Source organism: Pipistrellus hanaki, assembly GCF_964339955.1.
Source record: "Pipistrellus hanaki genome assembly, chromosome: 3".
Lineage (NCBI taxonomy): Eukaryota > Metazoa > Chordata > Mammalia > Chiroptera > Vespertilionidae > Pipistrellus > Pipistrellus hanaki.
This window is the reverse complement of record NC_140505.1, coordinates 140,748,711-140,763,036: the sequence shown is the minus strand read 5'-3', so window position 1 is coordinate 140,763,036 and position 14,326 is coordinate 140,748,711.

Below are 14,326 nucleotides of genomic sequence, written 5' to 3'. Positions count from 1 at the left end.
CAAGTCTCTACTCTGCGGAGCCTCCACTCTGAAATGGAAGCTGTCAAAATCCTCCATTTTGTCCCTTCATAGATGGGATTTTGCTTCCACCTTTATGTATACAAACAAAGGATGATGATTATTTGAACAAATGTGCATGGTTGGCTGGCCTCAGTATTTTAAATTGATATGCACAAATACAAAGTGGTTTGCTGTACCCCTCATGTTGTTATTTGGCTCAGCTCTCCTCAGTCTGTGGCTGTGTGTTCTGTCAGGAGTAGCTGTGTGTTCCGTTCTCACCAGGGTAGCCTCTGGCTGGGGTGACTGCTAGTGTCCTTTCCTAGAGCATCTTTAATACCAGGCAACCTGAGGTTAAAGATCAAGCAGGATGGCTTTTATGTCCCATCCTCGTCGCCTTCTCGGGCCTCCAATTTAAGCTAATTTTCCAGAATAATTTGCATTGTTTTCCTATATACCTTTTTTTTCAGCCTTCTTCTCCATCCCTGCATAAAATTCTACAGAGATGGGGTGCAGGAATGGGGCTCCTCTGCAGAGGAATCTCTCTCATGTGCAGAGCAAACACACACACACACACACACACACACACACACACACACACACACAGTGGCAGGAAAACTTCATCTCTCCTCTGATTTTTACCATGTTCCCAAATATCAAATCAAGATCACTCTCAAAGGGGAAAAAAAAAAAAAAAAAAAAAAAAAAAAGGAAACCTTAAAAAAAGTACTCCCCTTCTAGAAAATGAGTTCATCCCTTGGGGAGGGATCCACCTGTGTTTTACTAAAGAGCTGCATTCTGAAGCATCTACTTGTATGTCAGGCTGCAGCTGAGGCCTGGGGATCTGAGGTTTTGGGTCAGTCTCTGTGGATATCACCTATATGCAAAGGTATTTTCCTTAAGCAGAAGGTAGCTTTGCTCACAGGTTAGAATTCTAAATGTGTGTGTGGAAGAGGAAGTGGGGATGGTGCTGAGGATCACTGAGGGTAGGAATTCAAAAAGCAGTCTAACTCCTGCCTTTCTGTGGGTGTAGGGAACTCTGCGTTAGATGGGGTAAACCAGAGGAGGGAACCAGGGAACAGTTCAACTTTGTTTACAAATCAATATGCAAGCACTTGCAAATGAATTCAGACTGGGACAACCTTCAGCCTCAAATGGAGAACACTACCGGGAAAGGCGGCTGCCGCAGAAGGGTAGACTTTAGAGAAAAATTTGGAAACCTTCTGGAGGGAGCCGTTGGTGGAGAGGGAGGCTGGGAGCCGAAGCCGAGAGTAAGCCCAGCCCAGCCGCCTTCCCGGCTCTCCGCCTCGCCCGCCGCCAGCCGCGGCCGCCGGGGGAAGCGCTCTCCGCGGCCTCCCGCCCCCGGGTCCCTCTCCATCCTCAGGCCGCTCCCTCCCCTCGCGCTCCTCCCGGCTCCCCCTCTATAATCTCCTGACATCTTTTCAAATCCAATTATCGAATTAATTGACGTGCTAACCGAGAGGCAAACAGAAAGGGGCGGCAAACACCGGGCGGCTCAGATTTATCCTCCGGCCTTCCCCGGCCCCTGCCGGGCGAGATTTACTGGGCCTTGAGCACGGCGACAGTTCAAATCTTTGATTAATCATGTTTTTCTCCCAACCCCATAATTTAGTTGGTCTTTTTCCCTCCCTGCTTTTTTATTTTTTTTATTTTTTATTTTTATCAGTGGAAACAGAGACGGAGTCCTCATCAGCTTCAATTACAAATATTAAGCCCCCGGACAGCATTTTGACGGAGAGGCGGCCGGCCCCCTCCGTCCCGCCCCTTTAAATCATCGCCGAATTAACATCACAATCGGCGGCCGGCGTGCGCGCAGATTTAAATGGTGGCATATTGTTCGCCGACCGTCTAGCGGGGAACGGCGGGCTCCGGGCTGCGGGCGGCCCCCGCCTCTCCCCGCTCCGCCCGCCCCGGCCTCCCGGGAGCGGGGACACCGGCGCCCCGGGGGGATCCGGCCCTCGGTCTCCAGCGGAGGGGACGCGGGAGGGGTGCGCCGGGCGGGGGCGGCGGGCTGGTGGGAGAGGGAGGGGGTGGAGGGAGAACTGGGGGTGCCGGGCCCAGGCTGGGCAGAGGGGGTGAGTTTGGCCTGGGGGGTGGAGAGTAAATAGGGTTTATGCAAATGATATGCAGATGAATGTCCCCCACCCCCACCCCGACTGCCCTTTGTGGGGAGATCACGGCCTCCTCGGCCCCCGCAGGGTCGGCGCGGCGCCCCCGGGCCGTGAGGAGTAGCCAGGAGGCAGGGACATCTCTTGCTCTTGGAGTTTGGCAAGATTTCTCCATTTCTTGAGCGAATCAGAAAGAACCGGCCCTAAACCACAGCCCGCAGGCTTGGAGACAGGCCTCAGAGAGGACTTCCTTAGTGGGAAGATGGAGCGTGAGGTAAAAACCCCCCTCTGCCCCCCAGGAAGTTTTCGGTTTAGAAGACCCTCGAAGTAGCCAGATTTCTCAGGTGTTTGGGGGGGGGGGGGAACTTGTAACTATTTGGCTCTGTCCCACTCAAGTGGAGGAGAAATGGGAGAGTCTTTCGCTAACTCCATTAATCCTTTAAGAATGAAGGAGCTCGGGAAGGAAAATGTCAACCCAGGAGCCTAGGCTTCCAGATATTTTCATATCCACCTGTCTCTGCAATCTTGGCCGCCTTAGTCTCCAGGCCCCCACTTCTGCCTAGCAACATCACAACCAATCAAGTTGCAATTAGACCAGGCTGCTGGGCTCATCCTTAACTGGGATTGGCTGCTCGCGGTACGTGCATCGTAAGTGTTCATTGGCTGGCGGCCACCTGTATGGAAATGAGAATTACACGAGACTCGGCGGGCTCTCCGCCCCGCGGACCTGTGGCTCAGTGTGCGGAGACCTGCGAGCTCAGAGCAGGGATTCTGGGGCTGGTGTCTTGTTCTTTCTGCCTCTTTTCCCCTGAAGAGATCTCTCGAGCTTTTCTCTTCTTTATGGCGTTCCTGCCTGAGGCCTACTGTCAAAGAAACGCGACCAAATAACGCAGAAATAATGCGGATTTGTGTGCTTTTTGCATTCTCTCGGCTCAGTGTCAAGGTTTTGCCCCTTCGGTTCGTTGCCGCCCCGGTTCCTATCCGTCCTCTGGTCCACATCCATCCCAGGGGCCTGCAGAGTCCCTCGGTCTCTGCGCCTTGTTGCCACAAACCCTGCCTTTGGGCTCACCTTCTCTCCGATTCTCGTTGCCCCTCTCCTCCCGCTCAGGAGGCAGGCGTCTCGCACAACAATCTGAAGCCCGATTTAGGAGGGAGTCAGAGGGGGAGAAGACCCCTCCCCCAAACACCCCCCATTCTCGTTCCCCATCCATTTTCTCCGAGGGAGCCGAGTTTGACAGCGAATTCATTCCGAGCGGGGAGGGTGATTTATTCTTCAAATATACCGACAAGTGCGGGCATGATGGAGCCCATTAAAATGTTGGGAGATTGTTTTTATGATTGAAGTCTGTATTACTCCAACCATAAAGAAAGAGAGCAAGGAGTCATTAGCATTTTCATGATGGTGTATTTCTGCTTGTCTCCACGCCATCACTCATCTTTACTGCCCGTCCCTTTGCTCTCCCTCTGCTACAACGAAGAGAGACTGCAGCCTGAGTTGGGTTGGGGGCGGGGGGAGGCGGGGGCCAGAGATCCCCCAGTCGGTCTGCCCTTCACGCCAAATCCTCACCCTCCCTGGGACGCAGATCAGGGGGTGAGATGTCGGACACAGACGTGCTTCAGCTTTCTTCCTGCCAGCCCCTCCTGCCCCTAAATGGTGGGAGGGCCCCCCCCCCCCTTCCCCCGCACAAACGGAACCTGGAGACCTGGAAAGCCTGGCGTTAGGGAAGGGGGAATACCCCCTTTCTTTGGCTCTCCCCTTCCTGGCCTACGCTCCACTTAGGGTTGTCCACAAAAGGGTAAAGGCAGGAATTCCTGGCTGAGTGCCCTGGGCTGCAGACACCAGAGTAGGGGAGGATAAGGAGGAGACTCCTATTCCCTTGGTTTGGAAGCTGTGTTGGTAGGAAGTTGGGAACCTGGACTTTTGGCTTCTGTCTCTGCTATTCCCTAAAGGGCCCTAACCTTGGGCTGGGCTGGCCTTAAGTCTTCCGTCTCCACTGCAGCTCCTCAACTCCTGCTCCCTCCTGACACCCTAAGTCCTTGATTCTTTCTACCCAATCATATACAACAAGACTCTTCAGTACCAAAAGGAGCACATTTATGAAAATAAGAGATCAAAATAGTAACTGCCAAGGAAGATTCTTAGAGAAAATTTGCTATGGGCAAAAACAGTTTCTTTGGTTGTCCAAGGATTGTTGGAATCACCTGTCCTCACCTCTGGCTTCTGATGAGACTCTTCTCCGCCACAAAATATTTTTATTGATTTTTAGAGAGAGAGGAAGGGGGAGGGACACACAGAAACATCGATGTGAAAGCCCAACACAGGCTGCCTCCTGTACGCCCCCTTCTGGGAATCGGGGCATGTGCCCTGACTGGAATGGAACCCATAACCTTTTGGTCCATGGGCCCACACCCAACCAACTGAGATGCACCAGTCAGGGCCTGATGAGATTCTTAACATAAATAAACATTCATTTTAGGTTGGGCATAACTTGCCTGCATAGCCTATTGCCACAAATTGTACGGTGGCATTTGAATGGGATTTGATTGGGATAAAGGGGTAATGGGAAAATGGAAGTGTCACTAGCAAGACATGAACAGTGCTATAACGATTAGTGGACCACTTTCCTCTTGGCCCAGTGCTTCCTCATTGATGTCTCACAACCTGAAAACTAGGCTTCATGACCACCATTTCACAGATGAGGAAAGCAAGGATCAGGTGGGGATGTGTGGTGTGCCCAGCGTCATTTAGCTAGTACACAGAAGAACGAGGATCTGAACTCTGGGCTGTCTTCATTATCAGTGCTGCCTGCGAAGGAGCTCAGGGTCTCTAAAGTGGAAGTCAGAATGACTGATTGCCCTGCATACTTCATCTGGATTTGTGAGAGAGTGGAGACTATCTGGTAAGTGCTTACCAGGAATATCCACCCCTTGGCCACTGGTCTGGGAGCTGGGTAGCAGTTAGCATTGCTGGGATTAACTGCTCTAATCATTCAGAGAACATTTATTGAGCACCTATTACGTGTCATCTTTTGTTTGACCGTACCCTCCCTTTTCCCAGGCTCCCCCCTTATTAAGATGGCTACCTAATAGGGCTCTGCAGTTGGGCAGAGATGGAGCAAAGGGGGGTGTGGAGATGAGAGCCCCCCCCCCCCCTTTAGCCTGCACATGCCCAGAGGCTGCTGTAGCAGCAGCCCCAGATTTACAGCTGCCCTGGCGCTGATGCCATAAAAGCAAACGATCCTTCTCTGTACTAATTTCTGTGTAATTAGATCTCTCCTGGCATGGAAAGTGGGGAGTGGGGGTGGTTAGGAGGGGAGGGTGCCAAGGACTCTTTACAGAGTGGGGGAGGGGCTGTGGGACACACATAGCTTCATGTGGGGCAGGTTGGGCACAGGGACCTACATGCCCTCTGACAGATGGGAAATATAGTGATGCACACCTGGAAGGCAGATGTGACAGCACCCTTTGTACCTAGGATGGGGACAGACTAACCTGGGATCCTGAAGCTAGAAGAATAACTCCTGGCTAAGCTATGTACACAGGGAAGGCACTGAAATCCTCGGAGGAGCTGCACACAGATTTCCCTCACAGGCAAAATCTCTCAGAGGGGACTGAACAGCAGAGCATTCCTGCAGACCCATTACATTTACATCACATTTACCAAACAATATATACATGCTCATTTACCTGCAGGAAAGCAGATACACATTCCTCTTAATCAAATGCAGAAATCACAACATCTGCGCTAAATATAACCTCCGCCAACGCTTGTTCCCTCCTCCGCCCCCTCCCAGCGCCAGCCTGCCTCTGAGAGGCAGGAAACTAAAGGATGAAGAAAGCCCTTTCTTTAAGGTTTTCTTTAAGTTACTCGGAGATGAATCCCATTATACCAAGAAAGGGGGGATTGAAAAAAAAAGAAAAAAGAAAAGGGGGGATTGGGGAGAAAGCATTGCAGAAGAAATCAGGAGGAATGTGGGGATGATTAGAGAGGGAAAGATTCTGGAACTCTGTCTTTTTTTTTTTTTTTTTTTTTTTTTTTTTTAAGGGAAGAACAGTTTTAGGGAGGTAAAAATACAGTTGTTATTATTCGCCCTCTCCCCATCCCACGGTGACAAACGATGACTGTAGGCAGTAATGCCATTTGGAACAACACTTGTACAAGCTAAGTATTCGTTATGCACTGGAGTGTATCTGTGGAGGAACCTCAGAGGGCCTCTTCTCCGACCTCCCTCTGCAGCCCAAATTTCTTTCACAGTAAGCCTGCCAGGGAGTCAGCCAGATTCTGCCTGAATGCCTCTGTTGAGATGAGCTCTTTACTTCATAAACTGTTTGCCCCTGTCACTGGACAGGTATAGAGGTTAGAATATTCTTTGGTTAGATTCAAATCTGTCTACTTTGAAATTTCAGAATATACTATTTCTAACGACTGTCGTATCTCCTTGACATATCTCCTAAAACATATTCTAATGTTTTAAGACCAGCTCAATCAAAGCATTAATCGTCCCCCACAACAGCAATAACAATTAGATACTCATTGGAAAATCAGGAGATTCTGATCTCCACAGATAATTGTCATGTACTTATCTTAAGCCCTTGTTCTAATGGCTAATTCCTGATTAACCCGAGTAATGAAAATGTATCACAATAAAGGAAGATTTGTCATGCCTTGTTATCACTTCATTGGGCCATCCTTCTAGATACCTGCCATAACACCAGGGTATTTCTATTCCAATAAAACATGATCATGATGTGCTTGGCTAGTAAAAAGGAAAAAAGCTGTGTATTAAGGATATGTTTAAAATGATTTGCATGAGTGATGTAAATATAAACTACCACCATCATCATCGTCAACATCATCCTCCATTGTTTATTTGCCTTTTGAAATCCCTGCTCAACTTTGGGGGCGGGCGTAAATAAAGGAAGAGGGAGACAGAAAATTAACATCTATTAAATGCTTAGTATCTTCAGGCACTGTGCTAAACACTCACCCTGTGAGATACATATTATTATGCTTTTACAGATGAGAGATTGGGCTCAGAGAAGTAACTTGCCTGAGGTCATACAGCTACTGACCAGGCGATCAGAATTTTAACCCAGGGAAGGCTAATTCCAAAGTCTCTACTCTCCCACTTAAACCTGAACTAGTTAATTTTACTCTGATGCCATCAGGGCCTCACCAAGTGGATCTATACTACTGACGAGGCACTGGTGAGGAGATAACGCTGGGCTCAAAGACCTCACCCTTCCCAGATACCCCCGCTCCCCACATAGGAACCAGGAGTTCAGGGCCTGAACTTTGTGGCTTTGTGCTCTTTACTGCCCTCATCTAGGGTTGCCCACACATAATTTCAGGCAGCGCTGTGCCCATTGTCACACATTTACACAGTCACATTCACACAGTCACCTTCAACCTACACAGAACTCTCAGAGGCTGGCTGTACTCTTCGCCCAGGCAGTGGTGTGTATAGCCAGCAGGGGTCGCCGGCACACCAGGAATTACCACTTGCTGGGTCTCTCCTGCCCAGCAGGACGAAATGTCCTTCTCTTCTAAAACCTCTCTCTAAAATGCCTTCCCTTTCCTGCTTTTCCTTCTAGCCCCAACCCTAGCGCCCAGACCCTGTATGTTTGTGAAAATGCCCATTATGCAGCACGCACTCTACATTTTGAAAAATCCAACCTGGATTCTAGATGTCAATCTTGTTTTAGGAATGAACAGGCAAGGAGCTAGTCAGAAGCCTGGAGTACCCAAACTTCTGGTTCACTCTTGGCCAATCAGGACTCTTCCTCCTCTCAGTGCCTCTCCGACACGTTACTTCTCAGCATCCTTCACTTCCCCGTCCTGACCATCATTTTAGTGTTCATGCAAGCGCTTGTCCCAGACATTATCAGACCCCTAGCATCCTTTACCTCCCTCATCTCGGGAGGCCTGAGAATGGAGGAGGCGGCAAATCTCTTACAGATCTGTGGCCAGAGATTTTAAAAAAGCAATCATAGTTTGGGGAGTATATGGAAGGAACCCAGATACCCCGCCTCACTGCAGAAAGAGGCCAGGTGTCTCTCCCTGCTGGGATGGGGTCCAGACACGGGCTGTGGAGGCAGCTGTGGCTGCCTTCTGGGAGTGGCATCTCTCTGCTCTTTTCTGCCTCTCCCCTCCCCTTTTGTAGCAACAGCTCCCTAGCATTTCCACTTCCCATCTCTCCCTCCTCCCCTTTCCTCCCCTCATCTTCTGGAGCCCAGTGATTGGCGGCTGCCTGCTGCATGGCGGCTGGGTTTATGGCTTTGCAGCAGCTGGGGAGAAAGCTAGGCCAGAGACAGAAAAATGGAAACTGACCAAGAAACAGAGGACGATGGAAGAGTAAAAGAAAGACAAAGAGGCAGAAAGACCTCAAGAATAACAGATAAAAATCTAAATGAGAGGGACAGGCTGAAGCGGAGATGAACACAAAGAAAATTACAGAGATTCTGATAAAAGATTAAGAAAACGTGACAGGGATGGGGAGAAAAGAGAGAAAAGCATAGACAGAAAACATTTGAATACCTCTTGAGAGTAGGGATGTGCAGGGCCTTCTAGGGGGTAGGAATGGCTGGTAGTACCTAGAGGTAGAGGTTGGGTGGACATCTAGGGACCCCAGGAAATTCTATAATACAGAAGGGGCTAGAGGATCTTGCAGCTAATCCAATTTTCCCCACATTTGTGCTTCTATTCTATACTATCTAGTATTTTCCATGTTCACATCCTCCTGGAATTTTAAGGTTATTACAGAAATGTCCTCCTGAAGGATGAACCATGACCTAGTGTGGATCTTGTTCCATTTTCTATGAAATGAATGGGAAAAGCAAGGTGTGAGGTTTGGGAGGGATTTTTATATTAGAACAAGCCTTTGTTGAAATAGGTTAACTTGTAAGTCTGTTGGCTGGCTGTCATGGCACCTCAGTTGTCACATACCATGCTTACCTTACAGTTATTTTTCTATGTATTCTTTATGCTAATATATCAGCTCTTTAACAGCAAGATCTGTGTCTGCCCTTCTTTGTGGCTCCCACAGTGCCGTGTTCTTGTTTATTGATTGAACCAACGATTGGCCCCTTGAGATGTTTAAGCAGATGTTGGATGACTACCAATAAGGGATGTAGTCCAGGGAATTTCTGTTGAATGAGAAGCTGGAAATATCTCTCTAAACACCCTTTTGGTTTGGAGGTTCTGTCAGTCCATATACATAAACTTTGTGTTTGCTCTGTTTCTTTCCCTGGTTTTCCAAATATGTAAAGGGGGGATCCACCAATTACAAAGTACCTACTGTGTGCTAAGTTCTGTACAAGGCATTTTTTACATCTGAACTCATATAATTATCACAATAACTTTTCCAGGTAGGAGTTATCCACATTTCTTCAGATGAGGGCTTAGAGATATGAGGTGTTTTGCTCCAGGTCCCATGGTTAGGAAGTATGACAAATTAAGTCTTAGAGACTAAAGCCTGTGCTATTGCCACAACACCGTGTTAATATCAATTTGGGAGATTTCCACAGTTTGAGGAACACAAAGGAGTTGAGGAATGGGGAAAACAGGGAGAACACATGGCTTCTAAATTTAGGGTTGGGAGATTCTGGACTCTACACAGGGGAACAAAATCCACTTTTGTGAGAGAACTGGACATTTCTGCTCTCACCTAATTACCAATAGACCCAGAGAAAGAAAGAAAAAAAGAGAGGAAAAAAAAAAAAACTATGAAGGACCAGGACAGGGGGAAGAGGGGATGGGTATTAAGCACGGGAATTTCTTGTCACTGTTATGGCACTGGGAGCATGGGGCATAGGGGTGCGTCTAGAATGCAACAGTGGACATTCCAGGTATTTGTCTTCCTGCTAGAAGGGATGTTGAGAGTCTAGTGAGACCAGGGATGGTCCAAGTGGTGGGGATTATAATCAGTGACAAGGCTTAGACTAGTGTTGTGTAGTAGAGATTTAACACAGGCCACATATATCATTCAAAAATTTCTGCCCTTGCCAGTTTGGCTTAGTGGAGCATTGGTCCATGGACTGAAGAGTCCCAGGTTTGATTCCAGTCAAGGGCACATACCTCTTTATTTTATTTATTTATTTATTTTTATTATTTTATTATTTTTTTAATTAATTAATTAATTTTTTTATCAATCTTTATTGTTCATATTATTACAAAGGTTCCTCATTTCTTCCCCCCTCCACCAGGTTCCCACCCCACCCTCTGCCCCCTCCCCATCCCCCATTGTCCTCATCCATAGGTGCACAGTTTATGTTCAGTCTCTTCCTCCCTCCCTTTCCCCGATAGTAAATCCCTTTTCAGATAGTAAATCTGTTACTTAGCATTTTCTCATATCAATAATACCTCCACATGCCCAATGATACACTTCACACAAAAGACATTTCCAAATAGGTCAACCAGCCTCCTCCAGGCCCCACCCAAGGCACTCACAGATCAACACCCCAGCGTTATACTAACTCAACACATCCAGATCTAAGCCTTCATCACTTGATTCAGCAGACCCTCAAGTTCCGGCAAAAGTTTCCAGCCATGTCTGAGAGGCAGCCGTGGGCAGGGACAGGCGAGGAGCGAGCTGTTTCGGGCCTGGCTGCTCCGGGCCTGGCCTCTGTTGCTCTGGTTCGTTCCACAACCAGCTGCTCCGGGTCTGGTCACTGCTGCTCCCGACCTAGTTGCTCTGGACTTGGCTGTTGCTGCTACAGGCCTGGCCGCACCCGACCCGGCTGCTCTGGGCCCGGTTGCTCCGGTCCCGGCTGCTCCGGGCCTGGCTGCTCCCAGCCTGGCAGCTGCTGCTCCGGGCCTGGCCGCTCCCAGCCTGGCAGCCGCTGCTCCGGGCCTGGCCGCACCAGACCCGGCTGCTCCGGGCCTGGCCGCTCCCAGCCTGGCAGCCGCTGCTCCTGGCCTGGCCGCACCAGACCCGGCTGCTCCGGGCCTGGCCGCTCCCAGCCTGGCAGCCGCTGCTCCGGGCCTGGCCACACCAGACCCGGCTGCTCCGGGCCTGGCCGCTCCCAGCCTGGCAGCCGCTGCTCCGAGCCAGGCCACACCAGACCCGGCTGCTCCGGGCCTGGCCGCTCCCAGCCTGGCAGCTGTTGCTCTGGGCCTGGCCGCTCCCAGCCTGGCAGCCGCTGCTCTGGGCCTGGCCACACCAGACCCGGCTGCTCCGGGCCTGGCTGCTCCCAGCCTGGCAGCTGCTGCTCCGGGCCTGGCCGCTCCCAGCCTGGCAGCCGCTGCTCCAGGCCTGGCCGCACCAGACCCAGCTGCTCCGAGCCTGGCCGCTCCCAGCCTGGATGCTCCGTGCTTGGCTACTGCTGTTCTGGGCCTGGCTGCTCCCAACCAGACTGCTCTTGGCCTGGCTTCTCCGGGCCCAGCCACTCCGTGTCTGGGTGTTCCTGGACTGGCCACCCTGGGATTGGCCGCCTCTGCCTCAGGCCTGGCTGCCACTGCCCCAGGTCTGGCTGCTCCAGTGCTGGCCGTTGATGCTCTTGTTCTGGCTGCTGCTGCTCTGGGGCCTGGCCACTGCTGCTCCGGGCCCAGCTGAAGGGCATATACCTCAGTTGTGAGCTCAATCCCTGGCCCTGGTCAGGATGCATGCTGGAGGCAACCAATTGATGTGTCTCTCTCACATTGATGTTTTTCTCTCTCTCTGTCTCTCCCCTTCCCTTCCACTCTCTCTAAAAAAATCAATTGAAGAATGTCTTCAGGTGAGGATTAACCACAACCACCATAAAATTTTTTTTCTAGTATCCACTTAAAAAACAGTAAAAAGAACCAGGTGAAACTAACTTAAATAACATATTTTATATAACCTAATATATCCAAAATATTAGTTTCAACATAAAATTATATAGTTTCAATATAAAATTATTTAAAAAAATTTTTTGTACAAAGTCTTTGAAATCTAATATGTAGTTTGTACTTACATCTCAGTTTATTCCAGCTACATTTCAAGTGTTTGATAGTCACATGTAGCTGGTGGCTATTACAGTGGGCAGTGCAGGCATAGTGTGTGCTTCACACCTGACTAGTCAGAGACAACAGAATGTTGGACCCTGACATCTTGGCTCACTTCCTAGATTTTTCTTATACCTTAAATTAGAAGTCATTGTTTCTACACCAGTTTGGAGACATATTCCTAACCTCACAGGTCACAAGAATTGCATTTCTATTGCATGGTCTGTGAAGTCCAGCTGCCCAGTAATTTCCACCTGCAACACTCTCCTTTAAGGTCCTTGTTGAGTCACCAGGTACCCCCAGCTGCTAATCCAGTGATTTTCAGGAGTCATCACCCTGGCCTCTCTGCCATACCCACCACTGCTAACCTCTCTCCTTGACTCCTCTTTCCTGAATTGCTTACTACCTCTCTGGTTGATCTGCCTGTCTTCTCTGTGACTCCCCATTCTTCATACTACTTCCTTCCACATTGTCAGTCTCCTGGGTGCTGCCTGTTGCCCTCTTACCCTCTTGCTCTACATGGGGGAGACCTAGGTAATCTTTCTCCACTCTCGTCAAATTTTACTTTCAAGGATCTTGTTTATTTCTCCAGTTCCACACTCTCTTGAACTCTGCACTTAAAATATCTATCCATCTGCCTACTGGAAATCTCTCTCCATCAAAGACCTCAAAGACATTGAGAATTCAAAAGACAAAATTATACCAATCATCTTTTCCCTCAATGTATTTCTCCATTTGTATTATTTAGTATTTATTTTTAAAAATAGATTTTTATTGATTTTTTACAGAGGAAGGGAGAGGGGTAAAGAGTTATAAACATCAATGAGAGAGAAACATCAATCAGCTGCCTCCTGCACACCTCCCACTGGGGATGCGCCCGCAATCAAGGCACATGCCCTTGACCGGATTTGAACCTGGGACCTTTCAGTCTGCAGGCCGATGCTCTATCCTGAGCCAAATTGTCAGGGCCATTTGTATTATTTATTTGGTGAATGGCATCACTAGTTATCTGGACATTGAAACCAGAAACCTGGGATCAACTTGACTCCTTTTGTTCACGGAGGAGTGAGCTATTATTACTGAGTCCCATTAATTCCGTATTCTAAAGAATTCTGCCTCTTCACCTCTTGACACAGCTTAAGTTTGGTGCTCACCATTTTTGCCTGGGGCTATTACAGTGGTTCCCAACTGGTTTCTCTGGACTTTCAAGATCTGCCAGTAGAGTGTAAGCTCCATGAGGGCAGGCATTCCTGCTTCCCAGCCCTAGAAAGATACCTGGCACATAGCGAGCTCTCAGGGAGTATTTGTTGAGTGACTATATGAATAAATGTCTGTTAGTCCATCCTTCCAGCCTCACTTCCCACACTGTGTATGATCCTCTCTCTACAGTCCTGCTTGAGTGTTTAGACTTCTGAGCGCGTTATGTCTTTGCACATTTTTCTCCTTCTGCCTGAACATGCTTAGCTCACAATTACTCATTTTTTTTAATTTATTGATTTTTTTACAGAGAGGAAGAGAGAGGGATAGAGAATTAGAAACATCAGTGAGCGAGAATCATCAATCAGCTGCCTCCTGCACACCAATCATCCCTCACTGGGGATGTGCCCGCAACCAAGGTACATGCCCCTGACCGGAATTGAACCCGGGACCTTTTAGTCTGCAGGCCGATGCTCTATCCACTGAGCCAAACCGGTTTCGGCCAATTACTGATTCTTTAAGACTCAGCCCCCATATTGTCACCCATGGAAAACTTTGTAACTTGTAAACATGATATAGAGTGTATTTACAAAGTGCTCTATGTGGTATCTCAAAAATAACTGAAGGAATCAAGTAGGAGGAGGTGTCCTTTGATTGGAAAGTATGTGTTCTGGGGCTTCCAAAAGTAGTGCCTATTTCTGTGGAGTGGTTCTGTAAAACTGGAGTCCAGGGTGCCTTAGGATAGAAAAAGGGAAGTGGGACCAGACAGTGCAGACCCTGGCTGGCACACTCAGCAATCTGCTCTTCACATTCCCAGGTTACCAGGCAGCCACAGAGGTTCTGTAAGGGGGAGTGATGTTTGCATTCATTCATCTCCTACCAAACACTGACACCCTAGTTCCTATTTGCTACTTCCTGGTCTGACTTTTCTTCTCACACCAGGCTCTCAAGCCCATTCCGTTTGGATGCTGTATGGATGCTGGGAAGGAGGGGGAAATGAGCTGATCCAAGGGAAACGAGTAGAAGGGCTGAGCTG